This window comes from Diadema antillarum, unplaced genomic scaffold (assembly GCF_040938485.1).
Source record: "Diadema antillarum isolate AM-2024a unplaced genomic scaffold, OU_Dant_1.0 seq00001860_RagTag, whole genome shotgun sequence".
Lineage (NCBI taxonomy): Eukaryota > Metazoa > Echinodermata > Echinoidea > Diadematoida > Diadematidae > Diadema > Diadema antillarum.
This window is the reverse complement of record NW_027272531.1, coordinates 377813-402566: the sequence shown is the minus strand read 5'-3', so window position 1 is coordinate 402566 and position 24754 is coordinate 377813. Positions and strand designations below refer to the sequence as shown.

Here is a 24754-nt window from a genome sequence, read left to right as displayed (position 1 = left end):
TTTTATTTTTTTTTTCAGAAACTGAAATGCAGACACAGACTGGAAATGTTTTTGGGGTTCATATAACCTCAAATATATGTAACATACCCTAAAAGTATACAATACATAGCAAAATCACATTTTAAAACTTAGCCTTCATTTTGCAAATTAAAACTTAAAGGGGAAGGCTAGTAACTGATCAGTGGGAATCAGTGGAAATGCTGGGAGATGATTGTTCCAATCCTTATGGGCTTCATTCAAGAGTTCATTGTATATCTATTGTTGTGTGAAAATGATTTGCTTCAGAATGGTCTCATATTCAAGTAATGTGCAGTTTAATGCTTCCAGGTTAGCGTCCCTGGTCAGTGACGGAGCATTAATCTGCACATTACTTGAATATGAGACCGTTCTGAAGCAAATCATTTTCACACAACAATAGATATACAATGAACTCTTGAATGAATCCCATAAGGATTGGAACAATCATCTCCCAGCATTTTCACTGATTCCCACTGATCAGTTACTAGCCTTCCCCTTAAACAGTGAAACGAGAAATGACATTCATTTCTCACTCAAATTCTTCTCTGATTTGGGTCTTTCTCTTATCATTATGACTTTGTCTTGTTGGTAAAGTATGATATCAATCATGAATAAGCAGCTCAATTTGCAAACATGAACCATCGGTAATGCATGAAGCTGAACAAGCACTCATCAAAAGACAGATTTATGTGATCATGATTGAAAGTGAAAGCAAAACAATAGAGCAAACACAGGAGAAAAATCATGGCCTTTGTAAAAGCTGTCCAATCAATCTCAGCTGTTTTGGTAACGTCTCAGAGTGTACCGGTATGCGACAAAGTTGCTGTCCATACCACCAGTGTTGTTGAACTAGATAAGTGTCAAAACTGCTCGCAACACACATAACACACAACACACTCATAAACACACACACCACTCTCACCCCTTCATATGTATACACACACGAAAGCGCACACACACACACGAAAGCGCACACACACACACACACACACACACACACACGCCACGCACTTGGCTAGGGAAGCTTTTTCTGTCATATCTCATTAGATTTCCATTATTAGAAACAGACATTTGGGAGCCATCATCATAAACCTCCCCCTTAAAGCTGCCAGGACAGGGATGGGGGGCCTTGGAAAAGACTTTCGATGACCACAGCTCAATGGAGTCGGCCTTTGCAAATCCCTGGCATAAGTTTGCACTCGTTAGCATTTACTTGGGAGTGTTCCGGTGTGCAATACAACTCCAATTACTTTGCTGAGGAAAGTTCAATGACCTTTCAGATAAACTAGAAATCATGTGAAACAGCCTTCTCTAAAAATCCTACCCCCAATACTGTATCCTGGAGATTTGAACTGCTGAAGATATGGCAGTCCTACATGTAATAGAGTGTACTCAGCAATAAGTGTACATAGCATACACACTTTAATAGGCTAGCACATAGCATGCATACCACACAAGTCCAAAACAATTAGCAGCTCCTGCAAGGTACTAAAGTAAGTATAAACAACACGTGTAATACTTGCTCACACACAGAATGTTCTATCGAAAGGATAATATCAAAAGGAGAATACATGCATGTTATCCTCATTAGATCAAAAGACTATGTTCAAATCATATGGTGTCTCTATTTTGAACCAACATTGGTTACTGAAAACCACAGAGCTTGCCTGACCTTTTCGCATTATATAACAAAAGCTGGAATTACATTTAAATTAGTGAAGTGCATCTAACATTTAAAGGGGATATTACAGTGTCCTTGCAGACAGAAACTAGAAATGTCGCTACAGCGACTGGTTATACCCCGCCAAACAACATTTCATAAGCTTTGGTCAAAAAACTGAGGAAGTAGTTAAATCCGCAAGATCTTTCCTTGATCTTCTGCCATTAATATGCCGTTACCATGGCAACATACTTTCGGGTACTGTCGAAAAATGCGTCTTGCACATCTACAACCAAAGGCACACATCTGTACCAAGTTTCATGGAAATTGGGCAAAAACTGAGGAAGTAGTTTGAAACACAAAATTTTCCATCATTTTGGCTCATAATATGTGAGCTGTTACCATGGCAACATACTTTTTGTCACTGTCAAGAAATGTGTCATGCTGACCTATATCCTAAGACAAACATTCAATATGAATTCTATGAGAATTGGAAGAACACTGATGAAGCAGTTTTGCCATGAAGCATTTTGCCCTATATTTTACCAATGACATGCCGTTACCATGGCAACACACTTTTTGCCACTGCGGAAATATGTGTCTTGCACATTAACATATTCAGATGAACATCTGTACCTAATTTCATAAAAATTGATCAAAAACTGTGGGAGGAGTTCGCGACACAAGATTTGTACCCATTTTTGCCCATAATATGCCGTTACCATGGCAACATACTTTTGGGTACTGTCAAAAAATACGTCTTGCACATCTACAACCAAAGGCACACATCTGTGCCAAGTTTTATGGGAATTGGTTGAAAACTGTGGAAGTAGTTCGCGACGCAAGATTTGCAACGGACCGACCGCCCGACCGCCCGACCGCCCGACCGCCCGACCGTCCGCTGATTCCTATATACCCCCTTCAAACTTCGTTTGGCGGGGGTATAAATATCCTGACAATTTTATATTTGAATACATGAGTAAACCAAGTTGTTATGCCATATATGTGTATGCGGTTCAGACAACAGAGTACATATGTACATCACAGTCACTGCTATAATTGTAACAGAGGACTGTGAAGTAAAAAACAATTGAAATTCAATGCCTACATTGCTCAGACTTTCATGTCATGTCCGTTTCAAATATGCCAATATCTGGCATACAGCCTACAGGCATGTATGTATTCATGAAAGCCATGATATTTTCTCATTCAACAATTTTCTTCTCATCAGAAAAAAAAACCTGCCTGCCTGTGATCAGACATGTGAAATCAAAAGGCTGCAAACGGATTACTCATTGTCTCTTTTAATTTTGAATCCCAATGTCTAATGAGGTGAGTGTTCCATCTCTATTTTGTGTAAATACTCAAGACTGCACAGATCTGTGAATAATATCCAGATATCCCACCTTAGACTGCATTACAATAGAAAGAAAGAATTTTCTCATCTTCTTCGGCTTGAACACCACTAACAAATTGAAAACATCATAAAATCCTTGACCTTATCACAACTGATCTAGTCTGATAGGATCCATGGTTGCTACTGCAGCGATGCTGGGTTACTAGTTAAAAGGGCGGTCATAAAGTTGGTCACTGGCAAATTCAAGACCAGTGACCAGAGAGATCCACAGCACCAGAGCAGAGGGTGCACCAGTACGTTGTGTAGGACTGGTAGAGAATGCTAGAAGAAGATGAGAGGGAATCTCAGGGGTAAAGGTTAGATATAAAGTACGTATGCAGATTATGGCAGCACTACACCCTGCACTGGGAACTTACAATGTATTTATGGAGGCTTAAACATTGAGGTTTCACAAACTGGTAAATCAGGCACATTGAAACAGAGATTATTTCACTCATGATTGACACATAGCAGCTGTGCCCATGGATGTACCAACCCTTGTGAAATGCCAGAGATACATTGTAGGCTTACAATGTGTAGGCATGTAGGCCTACATGAAGACAGTGCAGTAATTGCACCCAAGATAAAATGCCCATTAAAAAACAAACCAAAGCAGGTTTTCATTTTGATTTTGCATGTTTTCATTTTGATTTTTCAGGTTGTTTTGTTGTGGGAAAATTACCTTTTCTTCCTTGGCTTCAACAACATGTTGAACTTAGTCACTGCTATTGCTTTATTGTAATTGGTGGTATCCACACAATTTTTTGTCACCCCCAACGTGGGGGGTAAGGTGAGCAAACATTTGACAAAAGCTATTCAACTGGCATCCAGAATGATAAATGCTGGGTGGCATACACATATGACAGGCACTAATACTACTCGTACAATCATCTATTATGCATTCAACTTTTTTAATCATTCTTTTCTTCTTACCCCTCCCCCCCCCCCCCAAAAAAAAAAGACAAAGAAACAAGAACAACAAAACTCTGTTTGTGGTGAAGATTTGATCCACTCAATGGCCTATAAAATCATCCCTTTAATTTTCTCACCTAGGGCTCCCTGTTCAGATGGATTCCAGTACACTTGCCTTCCACACACACACACACACAAAGACTTTACCACTTTGGAGGTAATGACTGTGCGAAGCACTGTCGCCCCCAGCAAATCACAGCTCCTTCCCCAATCCACACCTCACCAATATTTGTCCTATTGTCTGGCCTTTCACTACCAGTGTGTCCTGGGGTTGCCCACAATGGTCAACTGAAAGAATCCATCAATGAAATCGACTGGGTTATCCAAACATCCACAGCAATGCTAGGGTGGGACCCGTTTCACACGTGAAATGGGAGCACTCTGAAAGCATGATGGCTGTTGTAAAAAACACCATAAATAGACGCATCACAGGAAGTGCATACTATATCCCATCACAAGTCTTTATAAATCACTGGTAAGAATTTCATCCTGATTATGCTAATAGATGCTACTTGGATTGGCCAAGTTGATCGACAAGACACTCTGGCTTACAGCAACATTATCAATCTGATGTGAAAGAGCCCTCTGCCTCTCAGCCACTCCAGTTGCCAAAATTAAGGTGAAAGTTTTGAAGTAGCCCTGTCAATTTTGATCTCGCATAACTCTTTGTTTGTAACTATGGTAACCACTTATCATTTGAAACATTTGCCAATACTGCACGTCAGGACCATCATCAATGCAGGCGCATATGTAAAGGTTAATGCTTGCAGGCGATCACATCGATATCCAATGAGACTTTGAGGCATGCTATGTAATGTGAAAACATGATGAATACCTACAACGTACTATTACACACATTTAAAAAAAAACCAAACAAACAAAATGTGATTTTCCAATAGACTTGTAGGGTTGACAGTGGGTGATGTGTCAGAATGCACCAATCTAGTCTTTCTTTGTTTTTTGTTTATTTGTTTGTTTGTTTGATTTTTGGGTTTGTTTTTGTTTTGTTTTTGTTTTTTTGATGCACCAAAAATAATATTGCGTGCTGCACAGGTATTCTATCACCGGAGGGGCAACAAAAGTGGGTTCACATTACAAATGTTCCATCTTTGCACTTTAGCTGTGGTATTTAGCAAAGATTATGTAACCTGCAGGACTTCTCCATCAAATTTATCTTCAATTTCTCTATCAAACTAATCTTCAATTTCTCCAGAAAGACTACTGTTAAATATGGAGCAAAGCTATTAATGTTAGATTAAATCTAGCTTTGCACCCAAGCCTTGTAGCTCATAAGGTAATATGCATCTTCTCCTTTTGAATGCAAAAGTGCACGGTTGAATTCACATTTCTTTAGATGAAATTTGATTTGGTTTTTAAAGAGTCCTTTCAAAATATGGCCCAGCAGTACTCATGAACCTGCTATAGACCATAACAGTTATTGACACTACCACTATGTATGACGTCAGATATTCAGTACAAAACGCAAAGAAAGTTACCGCTAGACATGCTCCACGTCACTAGAGCACCACAAGGTGACCATGGTTTCATCAGATTACGAGACAAGCCCAGAGTACCGGTAATCAACAGCAGGCACGGTTTGCATTCAACGCTTTGACGGAGTCTCTGTGAGCAATCTCGAGTGTTTGCTTCGTCAGGGAAGGTTTCCCACATATAAAACAGATAATACCCATCCAAGCCAATTTGGGTAGAAAGGGGAGTAAGATACAGCTATGTGATTAATCTGTACAATGAAAGGTTGAACAGATGTTGCAGGAGTTTCTTCAGCATGCCAGCGTCAGAGAACTTTGACGTCTGCTGGAGAGAGTCAGAACTCTTTATTGGAGAACAAGTAAACATGCCTTCCCCTTTGTTCTTTGCCCTTGTGATGGACAGGCTTTACTGCACATTTCCTGGAAAACATCTTAGTGACATTGGTCACAGTATCTGTTCTTACCTCACTGTACTCATAAAGGAGAACTGTCCTTCAACTCCTGACCATCTGCATCAAGAGCAAGAAAGTCTGGTATATCGATAGTTTTTGTTTTGTTTTGCTTTGTTTTGGGGGTTGTTTTTGCTTTGATTTTTATGGGGATGGGAAATCATATGTGTCATTCAGATGGACCTGTAACATATAAACATGGATCCTCATGAATGTACAAGGCGATCCCCGGATCATGTCGATGATGGTCTCTGGAGTTCCGCGATAGTTTTGCCCCGGATGGAGCGTTGACACAGTATCAACACAGCAGCTACAAGGATGAGGCCAGACCAGCACTGCATCTTCACGGCATCCACACAGCGCTTTAATATACATGGACCTCCAAGGACAAAGTTGGACCCATCTGGCAACTACATGGTCCTTGCCGGCAGAGCACGGCATCTACACGGATCATCAGGGCGTGTTCACGGAACAACACGGCAGCTACACGTACCACGCCAGCAGACAAAAATCTGCCATAAAAAGCAAGCTGATTTTGGTTTTTTATCAATCTTCTTCTCATTCTCGTCACTTACAGACCGTGTAAATCCTTGTTCATCCTTATAATACCGTGTTTGAATGTGATGGTCTGTGTAGTTGCTGTGTGGCTGCTGTGTGGGTCCATGTAGCTGCCTTCATGATCTGTGATGGTCCTTGATGTGAAACTAGAAATGTCGCTATGGCGACTGATGCCTCCGCCATGGCGACTGATGCCTCCGTCATAATGCATGATTCTCCCAGTAGGTGAATAGTACAATGTCTTCACAATGTGTGATGACAGTCTCACATAACTGGCAAAATATTGAAATGACAGGTTTGTCAGAAATATCTTGAATGTTCACTTTCCTTGAACTGGGTTTGCTATAATTGTCTAAGAGTGCAGGTACACATATTTAGGGAATTGAGAATTTTTACTTGACTTCTGACGGACCCTTTTATAAGTTCATGCATTGAGTAATTTCCAAGGTATGAAGAAAGAGTGTAATTACAGTACAAAATAGATTTTTTTTTTGGGTGGGGGGCATTGAAACCTGGCCTTTGACCCTTAACCTTTGACCTTTGACCTTCTGGCTGGAAATTTCTCGAGAGAATATCCATTAGGTAATGCATGTATATATCAAGTTTTAAAACTAATAATGCAAGCATTGCATATACTAGTATATGAGGGAAATAGTAAAATTTTGAGGAGTTGACCTTGACCTTTGACCCCCCTGACTATTGACCCATGACCCTTAAATTCCCTAGATAATCCCTGCCAGTCAGTACATGCGTATGTACCAAGTTCCATGAAGATACATTGAACCATTTGCGAGAAAAGTGACATTGCAACATTTTCACCTAACCTCTGACCTTTTGGCCTTTGACCTTATGACATGAAACTCTCTCTGGAAAATCTTTTTGCAGTAGTACATGCACTAAGTTTCAAAAAAATACCTTCGGGCATTGCATAGATATGGGGGAAATAGCAACATTTTTAGCATTTGACCTTGACCTTTTGACCTTTGACCTCTTGCCAATGTCACAATAATCTATTTAACTAATTGTCCCATCATACATCATCCTTGGACCAAGTTTGGTGAAAGCTGCTTCATCCAGTTTTGAGTTATCATGTAAAAACATAAATTTTACGATTTGACCTTGATCTTTGACCTTTGACCTCTGTCCAATTTCACTAAAAAACTAATCAAGTAATTGCCCTATCATACATCATCCTCCTACCAAGTTTGGTGAAATTTGCTCGATCCAGTCTTGAGTTATCGCGTAAACAAACACAATTTCATGATTTGACCTTGACCTTTGACCTTTGGCCAATTTCACCCAAAATCTAATCAAATAATTGCCCCATCATACTTAATACTTGGACCAAGTTTGGTAAAATTCCAGTCAATATTACTCAAGTTATCGCGTAAACGAAAGCGGACAGACGTACGGACGGACGGACGGACGGACGGATGGACAACCCGAAAACATGTAAATGCCTCCGGCACCACTTCGTGGCGGAGGCATAAAAATACATCACAGACTGCCAAGGATACTCACGACACCTACAATGTTCCACGCAGCCACACAGACCTTCACAGCAACTACACGGCAGCCACACGGACCATCCAGGATTGCTCTGCCAACACTGCAGTCCATGGATGACGCCAGATGTTTTTGACTTCCAAAAACTGCCGTGTTGGCCTCCCGGACCTACACGGACCTACATGGATCCACATGGACCTCCAGGGATCTCTCCCTGGATTACCCCTGATCAGATCCGGGGTGATCAAGCATGTACATGTATACATGTGACTTGGGCTTTAGAACTTCAAGCACTTCTACACTTAAAATGCATTCCGACAATCTATCTACTGGATATTGTGCATGTGTGCACTGTCATCTACACTGAAGATCAATGTAATGAAAGATATCACAGACAATGAGGCAGACCTTCTCCTGACATGGTTGAAAATTACATCATAGGATAATATTGGACCCCGTTTACACTGAGCGAGAAGGCCGCACTTGACTGCGGCCGAGCCCGGCCTTCATTTCAGTGTAAACGCGCAAAAGGCCAAATGCGGGGCCAAAATTGACCGCGCATCTGGCCACGCTCTGGAGGTGGTCTCAGCCGCGGCCGAGTCGCGGCCACGCCCGGCCTTTTCTCAGTGTAAACGCAAACTGGGCCAAATGCGGTACCAAATTTAGTCTGGCTTCCAGACCCTCTGCTCGTACTATTTTGCTATTCATGATATTAACCCCCTCAACGTCGAAAACTAGTATAGTTAAAGGCGGTTTTGCATGTCCTGCACAGGATTTTTCCTTCGGCAAAATCCTTTGCCGAACGGCGACTTTGTCGCCACGGAATCCAGTTGGCAAAGGGTCTGGAAACCAGACTATACCAAATTGCGCTCGTTTACAAGCAGAGCGCCACTACGACAAAATATTGAAAGGTTTGAATTAAAAGCCCGGGCCGAGCCTGGCACTGTAAACGGACAAAATTGCGGGGCTCGGCCCCGCAAATTGAGGCCAGGCTCGGCCGCGACCCGGCCCAGCCCCGCACTGTAAACGGGATCTAAAGTTGTGACGGTGCAGTCCATTCTGTCACCTCTTTTTTTTCTGTCTCTCTAAGGTCTGTATGCACATATCTATACAATATTGAAAACAATGAAGTAATATTTGTGCCAGGGCATCAAAGAATGTGTACTTTAATAGGCCTACATAGTTGAACTGCTTGAAAACTGGACACCATACACATATAATTATGTGATTTGGGACTTGCACAACAGTTTCACAAGTGTGGTTAAGAATGTGTAATCAGAAACCAAAGCAAAAGAATGAAAAATGAGTATCCCTTATCAAAAAGTACACGTACCTTGGATGTGATATCATCATTGTATAAATTACATTTGCATTAAGGGAAGCAATATTAGTTTGTTGATAATATTTTAATCAGTCAACTTACAATATTTGCTCAAACTAAAAATACCGCAACACAAGTGGCTTAGGAATACAGGAAATGATACTGAATCACACTGTGTGCACAATGCCTTCATTTCATGTGAACAAGAACAAAATACAACATACTTTGTCTCCTGATGAGGTAAAGCCACTGATCATCAATTCTCTTCAAACGAAATGGGAGGTTGTATGTTGGGATCCTTTACCAGAAAAGTCACTCTAGTTCAGAATAAATGTACAATATGAACAGGGCCTCAGTTCGTGTCATCATTGCACACGTGCCATTCCAAGCCTTTCCTACACTGAAATCCAAGCCACAGCAGAAAAGGACGGCTCTTTGCATCCTAGCCGACTTCTCCAGGCCTTACTTGGCGTAGGCTTTCACTGGTGAAACTGATACTACACTGCCAACTACACACAATACATTGAAAACGAATTAAGCACATGATAGTGATGGAGTATCAACTTCACCCAGGTATGAAATACTATCGCAATCATTACAGTCGTAATACTCTATATTTGCACGCATACCCGTATACAGCCCCCGAATAATGCTGCCATCATCCAAGAAAGACATCAACTGTCACTTCCATAACACAAAAATCTAATAATCATTCCTTTCTACATTGTACATCTAGTGTGGTCCACATACCAAGCGTATATATCTTTTATCACAAAGAATTCACAATTTTACTGACAACATGTTGCTTTCAGAAATCGTCATAGTTACAGATTGCACATACTATCTCATTTTTTTTTTTTGTTCCCAACAATCCAGTGATGCTTATTCCACTCCAAGTCTATCAACTGAACATGTCCATGTGGTCAGCATCATAGTTGCATTGCCAATTAAGACCAACTTTCTCACGGTGTCTCTGTCAAAATTGATACTACGGCCCAAACGAGACAAAGAAGAGGATTAATTCTAGGCAATAATTCAAAGCAATATCGCACAGTTACTTCTCTCTGAACCATGACTTCAAAGTACCATGACATTGAATTCAGTTGCCACGGTCAGTGCTAATGACAAAGTACATAGAGGTCCTGGCCACAGCTCATGATAAGTGCTCGAAATCCCCCCCCCCCTCACTAATTACGGTAAATCAAATCAAGCTACATTATATGATGACGCTGTCACAGTTTTCAATTAGCTTTCTCCAATACGTGTTCTGCATTATCTGTCATTCAGCACCGATCAAGTGATTGGTTGAAAACTACCACTTTATTACCGTACTGAACATGGAACATTTCAATGCTTTTTTTCCAGTCAATTCTGAAATATTCTTGACCAAATCCATTCTTATTCAAATACTTTGTACAGTTCCTTTGATACCTTAATAATGTGGTATGGTAAAAACCAAACCTTTCAAGATCACTTTGAGGTCTACAGTACGCACTCCTGCCTCATCCTCACAACACAAATACTAACACTGCCCACAAAGTTTCACCAGACAAGAAAATCTTAGGCCTATACTGGCTATAGCGATACATTATGTACAGAGTAGACTTGTACCTCTTTCTCTCCTATACCCCCCCCCCCCCACCCTCTTTCTCTCTCTCTCTCTCTGTCAAAAACAGCATGCCTGTGGTGGTATCAATAAGTGGCACTAAATATTCTTCCCAAAATTGAGTTTCAAGGTTCTAAGACCCTCATAAACAAGATTTTCACTGAACTCCTACTTCTAAATGTAATGAAATACCTTAACGACATTAAACAACTCATAGTAGAACCACTTTAATAGGTATGCAGCTTGGGCATTCCCTTGGCCACAATTTCAAAGATTGAAACTAATCACTTTAATTTTTTTTTTTTTGAAGAGGTCAATTTCAGGGCAGTTTCCATCAATGGCCTGCTATGCCACATCAAAGGTAGGATGAGATTGCCCACGTTCCAGACACAAAAATTCATCAAGGAGTATAACTTCTTGTTGTTGTTTACTTTGCATGCTTATCTGATTCCACTGAGGTATTCAAGCAAAGCCAGATTCCTCTGGTGTCCCATTTCTGTGCCATGGTTAGTTCACAAAGGAAATATTCATTTCCACGGGCAATTTGTAGGCAAACAGAATCGGCACACCACTTAAAAGGCTTGTTTCAGCTAAGGTCATGCACAGTATTGCACTAGTGCACCACAAAATACCATTTATTTGCCAAACATTCTTTCTGATTCATATCATTCATCGCTTTCGTTGTGTCCATTGTCCCAAACCACAAAATACCATTTATTTGCTTAACATTCTTTCTGATATCACTCATTGCTTTGCCATGTGTTTTCTAACACAATCTCCTCTTCTTTGTAACACAAAAATGTGTGTGGAAGAAATATTATCAACAGGCTATTAGATCGACTCAAACTGACTGCACTGCCAACGCTTCAACGATGAGTTCCACAGTAAAAACTTTCATATCATTCCTCCATTAATCATGTTACATAGTTTACAAGATCAAAGTCTTTCCATGGCCTTGCAAACAAACTGTTAACATCCTTAAAGGGATAGTACAGTACTGGTGGAGATGAAAATTGGGCTTTTACATTTTTGAGAGATACCAAGAAAACACTTATGATATTATAGCACAGAGCATACCATTTGAAGAGGAATTCAAAGTTTATTTGATGAAAATCAGGTTTGGAATGACTGAAACATCCAAAAACAAAGTAAAACAAAGCGATCGTAATAAACACTTTATTAGAATTGCTCTTTTTCGGATATCTCAGCTATTTCAAAACCAGTTTTCATCAAATAAACGTTCAATTCCTCACAGAATACATGCTCTTTCATATTTCACAAGAGGTTTCTCATTATCTCACAAAAAAATGTTAGAAACCTGAAATTAGGTCTCAACCAAAACTATATGATCCCTTTAAGGGTAAAACAAAAATGTTCCTTCAAAACTTTCCAAATTATCATTTGAGTAAGTGCCCCATACACGATCAAACAAGTACTACATGTACTTAAAATCCAGTTTACCAGGGGAAAAAAAAATGAGTTGTAGTTGCCAAGGTCATATGAGTCTTATGTGGGTTTGTTGCACCCTGATCATTGGTGGTGATTTGATATCTCTATTATACAGTGCATTGTAAGATACAATTGAAATTTTCCCAAACCGGCCTGTAGCTTTTCCTTTAAAGCACTACAAAAAATGTGAAATTGCACAAAGCTTATATAGCTTTCATCTCACGTTACAATATTTCTCAGTGCCACTAACATAACATTCAGGGCCTACTAGCTCTACTAACCTCAGCTTCTGACCTGAATATTATGTTGATAACTCAGTCAATATGCCTATACAGTAACAAAAAGAAATGTACTGTACGAGCTGAAATTTTCGCGTACAGATATTTTCGCGAATTGCTACTTGGAGGACATTTTCGCATGTTGTTAATTTCGCAGTTACGAGGGTCTAACTGAACTTACTTAATCGCACATTGTTATTTTCGTGGTTCGAAGGCGATTCACGACATTCGCAAAAATAAAACCACCGCGAAAATTTCAGCTACAGTAACAAATCACATATGAACTTATAACAAGCACTTGAAACAACATTAGTAATTTTTATAATAAACAATTCAAAGCTGAATTACAGAGTGGGGCTGTCCATGTTAAGAGCATACACAATGAAACTATTTCAAAACAAACCCATTTTCTGTAGATTTTTGTTGATTGCAGAAAAATCATTTCTAAAAAACAAATTCACATACAAGAGATAAACTTTCAAAGCACTGTGATCAGTTTACAACAACGAAGATAACCTACAATACAGCACATGGGGGGGGGGGTATTTCCATACTCACATGGCAGGCAGTAAAAATGATATTGACAATATATATGATACACATCTTGCTCTCATACACATGTACTGAGAGCTATCTTATGCACACTCGTGCCTTACGCACGTATGGACTGCCTGTAATACATGGCAGCTAGACCTCTTCACCATTATAATATCATAACTTCCCATGGGTAGACTAAATAATATAGGCCCTATTGTATGTGCAATGCAGCACATACCTTTTTCCTTTTTTTTTTTCTTCTTTGTAATACCTACTTAGTGTACAGAGAAGGGCCTATGTTCACAAAGCAACATGCATCTTACCAGTCGTTCAAGCTGTTAATTTGTGTCACCCAACATGATATTAAGAGGATTCACAAATTCTGCAGACACTCAACGGTGATGTGAAAATCGGCAAAATGACGAGTCCACGCTCACAAAGCTATGAACCTGCACAGCTAAGCCTTGGTTCACATGCACCAAACCAGAGCCACTAGAGACGCAGCATCCTCCCGCTGTACACACCATCCACTCTTGAATTACATCCAATTCAAATGAGGATTCTGACGTACTGTACTTTGAACTACACTCACCCTCACACTCACTGCACAGGCCGGGCTGGGACATAAAATACAGCTCACCAACTGAGCCATATTCGAGTAGTAGCAACGTCATCCATACCCACTGCTTCTCTCTCTGATCTTAACTGAGAGTAACCTTCATGCCTCATGGCTCCCTACTTCCAATCGGGAAATGAATCAAATTTGAGAAGCATCAGAGAGACTAATGGTTCCTCTCTCTGAGATACATACATGTACTTTCTGATGTGGAGAGAAAAAAAATATAAAAGAATAACAACATTTCTTCCTCAGCTGATCTTTGTACATTCCCACATATACTTTTCAAAGTATAAAATATACATCAACAAATGTATCACATGATACAAGAGCTCAATACTACAGTTGTACATATAGCCTGCTTGACCTGAAAATTTACATGCAGTTTTGATTTTTGAACTTTAAATGATTCAATTTTTTTCCACTGATAGCATATCTAGATGAAGATTTACACTATAACGCACATTCTTGATTAAGTCTCACCATCACAAACCTATGGATCTAATGTTTACAAAAAGGCTGAAAAAAAACAAACCTGCACCCTGTTAATCACATTTACGACGGCAACAGAAAAGCATTTAATGGATTTCAGAGCAATTCACTAATCTAGGGCAAGGCAATAACCATCTCCTGCCTGTAATGCATAGCATTACATGCTGTAAGCATGCGGTGTAATGGTTCTTGGCCGATATGCACCGTGCAGGAATCAAATTCGAACGGTTTCGGATTTCAAGGAAATGGGCTAGCCTACACGTTTGCCACTCTCACTTCCAAGTCATATTAGTGAGCATTCACTGACTTGACGCTAGGCTTGTGTGTGATAAACATATGCCTGCAGAATTAATCACGCCGTCTCACTTTAGGAAATGTCTGTAAGTGGCCTCTTGATAGGCACCTCGTGATAAACAGTCTCCGACTAATGAGTTGTAAAGGTTAGGGCATCAACATCTGAAGGTGTGTATGCAGGAGAAAGCGTCAAACTTATCCACTGTTACTCTAACTGCGTACTATTAGGTCTTCAGTGAGTTTCTTACGTTTGGCTTTTTGTGGCCAAGTCTAAAAACTCACACAAAACAGGAACAACACACACACACACACACATACACGCACAAACACACAAAGAAAGCAATATTCTTTACCAGACTGTGATCACATGTGCAAATAATAACCTCTGAAAATATAAAAAATACTGCACAAACGTGTATTCAGCTCTACACAACCATAACTATTAGTAGATTACATGATAACCGTTCATATTTCTTTTAGTTATTTTGACTGATGCTCGTACCTGCCTCCTCTGGCGCAAATAATATTAGTAGGTCTAGAGTTATCATGGATACTCTATGAACATACGGCCTACCAGAGCATACAAACATAAAATACAACCTTTAGCCACCTTTAAGACTCTACAATTGCTTTTCTTCAAGCCACAAGTCTTTCTTCAGTAATCTCTCTCCTTGTTCACTGTATTCTTCATTAGTTTTTTGTTTGTTTGTTTTAAATTCTTTTGGATGGACACCATTCATGGAGCTTTGCAGTGTTGCTGAATGGATTTCACAAAGGCATGGTATCAACACAGGAAGGAAGCACTAGGCTGGAAATGGCATGATAGATATTTTGTCTCAATATCGGAAGAGCTCATGACCTTAGTTTCATGGTGGGACTTTCATTTTGAAGAACTCCTGTCCTTAAAACCAATATCAGCTCTCTCCCCCCCCCCCCCCCAAAAAAAAGAAAAAAAAAGAGAAGAAGGCATTTTTGAGAAATTATGTACTAAATCATTTCCTAACTTTCCTGTCAAATATCAGTGTACCAAAAAACAAACAAACAAACAAAGGTCATGACATTTGTACCGGTGTTCAATGGATGTAGGCCCTACATACTATACTGTATGTTTCCCTTGTATTCTTCTGCCTACAGTGTATGATGTATATCTAGTGTATTAAAGGGGGTAGAAGAACAACTTCTTCTTCTTCTTCTTCTTCTTTTTCTTCTTTCTTCTTCTTCTTCTTCTTCTTCTTCTTTCTTCTTCTTCTTCTTCTTCTTTCTTCTTCTTCTTCTTCTTCTTCTTCTTCTTTCTTCTTCTTCTTCTTCTTCTTCTTCTAAGGGGTGGGATAGGGATTTAAGTAAGTTGTTCCCACTTTTATATAAGCATTTATCATTCTTGGGTAACACAAAGTTTATAAAGGAATGCAGAATGATGTTGATTCCATCACTCTTTGAGATGTCTTCATGGTACAATATTCATGTTATATGTGTCAGATTGCAGGAATAGACACACACAAAAAAATGAAACATTGAGCAATTCATGTTTATTCCTGTACTCATGACAAATCAAAAGAAAAAAATGTTATCTTGGCCCATGCTACATCTGTACAGTACGTCTACTCGTGCATCTCCAAACACTTGGTAGAAACCATGTACACTGTACATGAAGCTCTACAGGAATGCACTTTGTGACCTCCACATTTAGGATGACGATTATATGTTTACTATTCCCACAGGCACACATGCATTCATCAAGGTGAGCAATGTCTTTTCAGCCAACCATCATGATTATCTTTCCCTGTGCACATGACTGACACAAAATGTTCATAAATTTCAGAGGAACTCTGCAATCAGATTTAATGGACTACACAACATCCCACTGCATCACATTGATTAATGAACTTGATTCTCATCGACACTCGACAGTGTTTGCATCACCAAAGCTTTGATGCACTTTTGTATGAGGAACAACCAATCATCAGTTCTTACAAGTATTATTCTTTGTTCATGAGATTTTGCTCACAACTGTGATTTTTTTTTTTAAATAAAGAAAAGAAGGCAAAATTCATACATACCAACCATAATATCATCATGTACAAAATTACTAACTTCTATTCCACAGATTATAAGCCCTCCTGCTTATCACACTTGCAATGCGTGTTGGCAAAATAACAAACAGAAAGATTTGCAGGAGTTGATATTAAAGGCACATGGTAAGAAATGTATTCAAAGTCAACATGAAAAATATACAGGAGCTAAGCCTCTTATTCCTTCCAGCGAACCTCTGCAACCGACCGACTGACGTGTCAAACTCCACCACCACCATACTGCACAGAGGATGCATGGAGCAGAATAAGGCCAGCGCATCATGCCGGATGACTCACACCAGCCAAGTTTCCAAAGCGAAATAACGTCCACTGTTACACGTTGTAGATAGCAGTGACTCGGATGGTACCAAAGATCTCTGTCATGTGTGTATACAATATGTGTGTGTGTATGAGTGTCTATGTGTGTGCATCACTCTATTAATCAGAGCAAGTGATGATTCACAGTATCTAGCTATGATATACCAGTATTAAATTAGCTCTTGCCAGGGCTACATATTTCTCACACTCCCATACCCAATAAATTGATTAAATATAGTTTCTCACATCTGTATCCTTTCTACATGATGTCATTTGATATTGAAGTCATCTACACGCAATACAGCAGTACATGTAGGCCAACTGGTATTCATACATTATATACATTGTTTATTAGTGATAAAAAGATAAATAATGAACAATAAGTTAAAATTGTATAAATGGCAACCATTTGTACATTTAAAGACATCCCCAGATAATCATGATTATTGTAAATTTTTATTGTCTGCATCAAGTCATGGATGTATTTCTACCCCAGGAGAGAATATCATGTCAAAGAAGTGCTTTATCAGATTAGTAATATTATTATTAAATACTGCTCAAATTTGGAAGAAAATAACAAAATCCTTCACAATATGAAAGAGGGGGATGTTGATTGGCAGCAAAATCCTCAGATTTTCTCACATTGTAAACTTTTGTACTGACAGATAGATACCAATTATGTCAACAGAGACTCCAACTCTCCCGTTTTCGACGGGAGATCTCCCGCCGAAAGCCCATTTTTGCAAAATCTCCCTTTCTCCCGTTTGAGATTTGATTTCTCCCGCCCTGGCTCTGTGTCTCCCGGTGGAAAGGATTTCTTACTTATTGCTATCGTATGTTGAAAAAAATAAGCCTTAGATAGCACCAGAGAACATCTAGAACCCTAGGAACTTCGCGCTTCGCACACATCAACTTGGAGTCTCCCGTTTGCTAGGGGCTTCGGGCGGGAGAATCTCCAGATTAGAAGGTGCTTGGAGTTGGAGTCTCTGTGTCAATGAACAGTCTAAAGGGGAAAGGCCACCTCCAAGAGTGCTTTTCACTTAATTAAATTACTCCATCTGTCTTTCACTGTTCTGTTTTGTTTTTGTTTTGTTGTTGTTGTTGTTGTTGTTGGTTTTTTGTTGTTTTTTTTTGGGGGGGGTTGTTTTTTGGCCAATGACTGAATGTATAAAATTGATTTTTGCCATGCAATCCAAAAACCACTACCTCGCGTATAAATGGGTCCCCTGATAATGTTAAACTCTCTCTACCCACAATGCGGCAGTGTTGGGACTTCAGCAATCAGTATGTGATAATCTCATCTGGGTCTTCGCATCATCATCACCTCTAGGGGGTGTTAATGACAATGAATCTCTATATCCCTGGTGGTTCTCTACTTCCCTACTCTCGTTACCTACTCCAGCAGAGGAAAACGAGATGAACAGATATGGCCGAGTGTCAGTTGTTTTCACACAAACATTCCAGTTCCTATTCAACCAATGATGCACTTTCCACATAACAATTTAAATTTATGATTTGAAGGTAGTTCATCAGGCCTGGGGGCTTTGTATGCTTGCAAGCACCATGTCATGGAATACTCTTAGCAATTTGACAATACATGTATGTCATCATTACGATTGCTGCAGTCCATTTTTACTTCGTATTATATGTTTCCCTCAAGTATCATGTGCAATTTGTGCTCTAGCTGTTCCTCAATATATATATATTGCACAATAGTACAACCACAATACTGCATGACTTGTGTACTTTGGTCTACGCCTGGGAATACTTCCAGACTATGGGAGTACTGCCATGCTCTTGGCAATCAACGATCATGACATTGCAAGCTGAAATAACCTGCATGGTATACTGTATCTCCTTGGGGAAATTCTACATCACATGCCTATTCAACACAAGCAAAACAACAATACAACCACTATGAGTACAAAACAGTTTTTTCTTAGTTATGATCTGCCATCAAACAACAACACAATTTTGAACATATGGCAGCTATCTTGGGAAAAGAAAAGAAAAACAATTTGCACACAGCCTGCACATCACGTTTTAGTCTATTTGACATACAGAACAGCCCCGCCCATAACTAGCCACAGGGACATACTCCAGTAAGCTGTCAATAAACAGTAATACTCAACAACACAGCTGTTCCACAGCTATTCAGTCATTTTAGGTCTTCCTACACAGGTTCCAAGTGGAAGGTGAGGGATTACCAAACACACACACACACACACACACACACACACACACACATCAATAGAATTGCATCCTTCACTCAGAATATTTCTGAAAGATCAAGAATATTAGACTTCTGTTTTAATGCACAGGGGGAAAAAATGATGGATATAGGCCTACAGGTTGTTCAAAATGTGTGGGGGTTTTTTAGCATCCACATTCTGTTAAAACAATATCTTTTATTTTGCAAGTACTCCGAGCCTCATGGGAAGATCACATTTAGCATTGATTGTATTGTATTGTATCAAAAATAGTTCTGACCATAATAATTCTGATGAATTTTGTGCATCTTGTTGATGTAAGGTGCTAATGAAGCTTGTTTGTTCACCAAGACAAACTGTAGCAGAACCTTTAGCTACAGCTATCCATGTAACTATCCTTACAGAATAACACAGAAACTGCTCATACTGTTGTTAACATTATACCATGGAGCTACAAGCTCCATGATTATACATTATATCCTAAGCCTCAACACAGAAACACAAGTTCTCATATTTCTTCTCAATGGCATAAAAGTCCATGACATAGTGACCATGAATGTTTCCAGACGACATATTTTGCACATTGAAGGCCAACTATAAATACCAAAATTATCACAACCATCCTCCTGCAACCTTGTGGAAGTACCAGAGGTCATAATAATCCTAAAATAAACAAGGAAGCCATGTTATGTAACTGAAGTACTTAGCTCAGCCTTTGTTGGAATGGCAATGATTGTCTCGGAGGTTCTGGTTCAGCGCACTAAGCTCTTAAGAGTACGCCTTCACTGGAATGATGTACAGTTGTATGCACGCTCAAAATAGAGCTACTTTATGTACAGCATGCTACAGTACTCGAAAAGGCTAGTACTTTATGCAGTCAGTTTTTACACAAAAGTAGAATAATAAAAAACTATAATGACAAGACTACATGTAAGTAGATCATAAAAGTGCAGGGAGGCCTACATTACACACACAAAAAAGTATGCATGTCTTAATTCTGGCTTCAGAAATCCACAATCACTTCCAAATTGCAGAATCATAAAAACACAGAGGATGTGCATAATACAATGAATGTCAGTGTGGATACTTTCAGTGAAGACTTTATAAAATCTTGAGTCAAAATAGCTTTCATCTAAAAGTACATGATTTCTATGACATTCATACAAAGGAAAAGAGAATGCTGTACTGAAGGTACATATTACAATGGACGCTTTATGTCATTGACTCTTTCAAGAACAAAGAAACATTCAAGCTCTCCTGAGTAATCATAGAATTCCAAGCAATGTTATATGTACACCATATTTCATGGTGCCTATTTTCATGACTTTCGTAAGTCAGGTTCTATTCGCAAATTCAACAACAGTTGGAAAACGCCAATATATTAACTCTGAACACAATAAGAATGCAATGTGCATTTTATGCGCACATTGCTGCATAGATTACTGTAATCCATTATCGCGAATTTAGCCAGTCGTGAAATCGTCAGGTTTCCCGATTTGCGAAAAATTAGACTCAGTAATATACTGTACGCAGTCACAGAGGACACAGAAATATCTGGGGACAATTCATCATGCTCACAAGCCAAAGTCAAGTATACCAGCAGATTGTCAGTTTTTGTCATACACTAAACTCACTGTATGTATATGAAATGGATCATGTTTTATACAAAGTGTAAGTTACATGTATATTCTACAATTGATTTTTGTCTTAGAAATGCTATCCCCAGTTGCTATGCAAGTTGTAAATGATTCTCCGCCCAGAAAACACACACATGTATATAAAAACAAAAACAACAATAAACAATAAAAAGAAATGCAATGCTGGGGGAATACTTTATGGCCACTGAACATGAAACTATATAGGGAGAGACACCAAATAAAAATGCTATTTTCATAATTTAGCAAGTGATAAACTTTACAAAGGAGAACTCTGCAAAGTACACTTTGAGCAGCCTGATGTGTTCAATTCAATATCAATCATTTCAAGAAATGTAGGCCTACTCAGTACTGCATACTAGTAGTGTGCATTGTGCCACAACCACTGACTAATTATGGCCTAAAATGTAGGTACAGTAAACTACCATTACTTAGAATTCAGAGGTATTTCTTTCTTGATACTTTACTTCTTTCTGTCTTTTTTTCCAAGCCTACACATTCTTTTTTCAATAATCCTAGATTAAATGTCAGGGAGAGAAAATCAAATGTGGCAATATCTAATACTACTGTAAAACATGATATATTTGCGGCAATGAATTTTTCTCGAATTGGAGCCGACAGCCTTTTTGCAGCATGAAATTTTTTAGAACTGCCACTGGCATTCAATGTATATAGTGTAGACAAGAACATTTGCGTGCATTTTAATTTGGCAAATCTTAGCGCTCGCGAAATTCGCGAAATTAAAATGCACGCGAACATTCCTTGTTTTACAGTGATGCCGATGCCAACTTCTTTTCATATCACTGTATGACTATGGCCACATACAGGTAGTTATACTGTATAAGCTATTATCTTCGCCAGGGTTTAATTTTCATGAATTTCGCAAATGACAGTTGGACAGCGAATTTAACAACACGCAAAAATGTCACCATGCGCTAAGGTAATAGTGCGCTTATGAAGGCCTCTGTGTCAATTCCCAAAAACAACATCTCATGAAAATGTCTAGACCTCCTCATTCGCGAAAATATCTGTACGTGAAAATAACAGCATATGCAGTAATGGTGTCAAAGTTTACATACTGGCAGGCCTTGAGTGACTAGATGGGACATCAGTCAGCTGTATTAAAATGAATTCAAGAAACTGGAGGTACACTGTATCTAAAAGTAAAACTCCAATAATTATGTGGTACAAGGCGGCGATCATGCACTTTAGGGCCCTATTTATATTTGATTGGTACCTCGCTCCCGGTATGCCAAGGTGATATCCAATGAACCACCACGCACTGAGCAGCTGGCAAGCTTCTCTGGTTGTATCGAATGCCCTTTGACAAGTCAGGTCACTGAAGCCCACCTCACTGCGATTTTGACTATCAATAGCTTGCGATGCGTTTCAATGAAACATCGAACACTGAGCAATATCGTTTGCCGTTGCTCTCCATTGCATGATTCTCTAGTAGTATTTGCATATTTGTGTGATTTAATTTAAGCCTACCTCACACTATATGATTTATTGCCATACAATGTCGCATCATTGTGACGACCATAGGTTTACCATTGTTGAGTTGCACCGAGTGCCACTCACACCACAGCACCCTGTCCCTTTTTAATATGCAGGGAATTGAAGGGCATTTTACAACAAACAGCACAGCATACCAAAAGTGCTTTCCATATGGATATCAGTTCGGGAAACCCACTCACAAGGGGGGCCCCTCCTTATAAGTAACCCGTCCCCCTTATAAGTAACCCCGTCCCCCTTATAAGTAACCCCCGGGGCACCCCTTGTAAGGAGTCTCCACGCTTTTTTGCAATGCAACGCGAAAATGAAAGGATTGCGGCAATTCGCTTGATTATGTCCATAAAGCTTCACAAGTTTCCTAGTTACTCAAGAAATTTGAGCAAAATCGGTTTGAGGCATCATATCTAAAATCATGGATTTAAATGCGATGTCAAACGACCCATGCGAATGCTGTAATGCGAGCGATTACTGGCGTGAGTGTCGCCAGGCGCGGCGGCGCGGCAATGCTTGAGTGCAGACGTGGCGACTGAGTACGCAGTCCTTTCATTTTCGCGTTGCATTGCAAAAAAGCGTGGAGACTCCTTATAAGGGGTGCCCCGGGGGTTACTTATAAGGGGGACGGGGTTACTTATAATTAAGGGGGACGGGTTACTTATAAGGAGGGGCCCCCCTTGTGAGTGGGTTTCCCGAACTGATAATAACACACACACACACACACACACATTGCATCCCAACATGAAATCCCATGCACATACACATGCATACAGTATCGGTACATTCTATCTGCCAATGTCATTAATAATGATAATTCAAGAATCCTTAAAAAAAACAAACAAACAAACATCATGGATCCAGACAGTGATCCGAATCACAATAACGTTACCAGACCCGGCTCTACCAAAATTCAGTCATTTGTTCCTTTGTACCATTATCAACTCAACTGTTCCTGCAAATTTCATCCAAATCCGTTTGCAACTTTTTGAGTTATTTTGCAAACAGATAACGTTTAGACAAACAAACACTGGCTTAGTGAAACAGACGAACAAACCGAACGCCAGCAAAAACATAGATTGACGTCTATGGTGTAGAACTACCGTACTGATTGGGAACAAATGCCTAGATCTAACGTTAGATAGTATCACCTACTGTACTATTACTAACATTCAACAATTGACATTCCTCCAATTCCACAGTAAGTAGGCGCATGATTAGACAGAAAGATCCGTCTGTCCGGAGGACTCTTTTATATTTTGCCATTAACGCTGTCCCATCCGTGAAGCCAGACGCAGTCTCCGCGGAACATTCCCCGACGGACAGATACAGACCGATCTTTCGGTCAAGCGCATGATAGGCCTACCTTGTTTGTCTGGGCAGTCACGCTCAAGCCAGCTTATTTAGAAATAGAAGTGTCTAGACGTGAGAAGAGTAGCTATTATTCTATTTAATATAGATGTCTATGATATGCCTGTGATATGCGTGGGTTCAACTTCTAGACAAACTTGGCCGACAAACTTACTCGAGCTCGAGAACAAAATTAGGGACAAGTGAAGTCAGTCACCCGTGATGATCTGATGTCGCTTACATACATTAAACCCAGCCAGTGATTAGATCAGACTGATACCGCAATGACATGGGTCGTGGCGATAATGTCTGAACATGCTGAACAAGTGAAGAGAATGAATGGTCAAAATATGCGAAATAGCAGTGCAAACTCGCCTTCATAAATGGCAATGTCAAATTAAAACCACCTTCTCCAATTATGATGACCTTCAGCAGAAATCTGCTCACCAGCGACGATGGTAGACGCAAGACACAGGCTAGCTACTTGTATTATTCGGCTGGTTACTCACAGTATATAAGATGAAGAAAGCCGGTAGGTTTTCGCTCGGCTGCGCTCTACCAGAAACCACCAATGGATGTATGTACGTGGTGCAACTGATGTATCTCAACTCCTCATCACCTGTACCACCATAACCACAACTACACCTATCGCGAACTGCATGAATTTGCATGCAGTCAAACACAGTGAGGTGAGCTAGCTAGCTAAGCTCGCTCGCTCGGCCGTACCGTGTGGAGGTAGGTGTACCAAGGAGGTACAGTACTCTCCGCATAATCGGGTAGGCTCGGGCAGAGCGTTTCTTACCCGATTAAGCGGAGTACCCGATTAACAGAAGAACACGTCCCATTCACAATTGACACACACAATGTGTATGTACATGCATTGTACACTGCACCAAACACCTACACTGTATGCTTAAAACGCGTGTTTGCACGGCACATTATACTACATACCTTACACTTGCTCAGTCATGAGCAATAATTGTCTTCAGAAAACTTTGCTGTTT

The 24754-nt window shown here is 39.8% G+C and overlaps 1 protein-coding gene across 1 annotated transcript in view; it reads right to left on the bottom strand.

Moving 5' to 3' along the window:
* Positions 1–24384, bottom strand: part of LOC139712815 (uncharacterized) — a 112632-nt gene extending 88248 nt beyond the window's left edge. The window contains exon 1 of the mRNA XM_071624607.1: positions 24158–24384. The gene's annotated coding sequence lies outside the window, so the exon portion shown is untranslated. The remainder of the gene's footprint in view (positions 1–24157) is intronic.
* Positions 24385–24754: the final 370 nt, after the last annotated feature.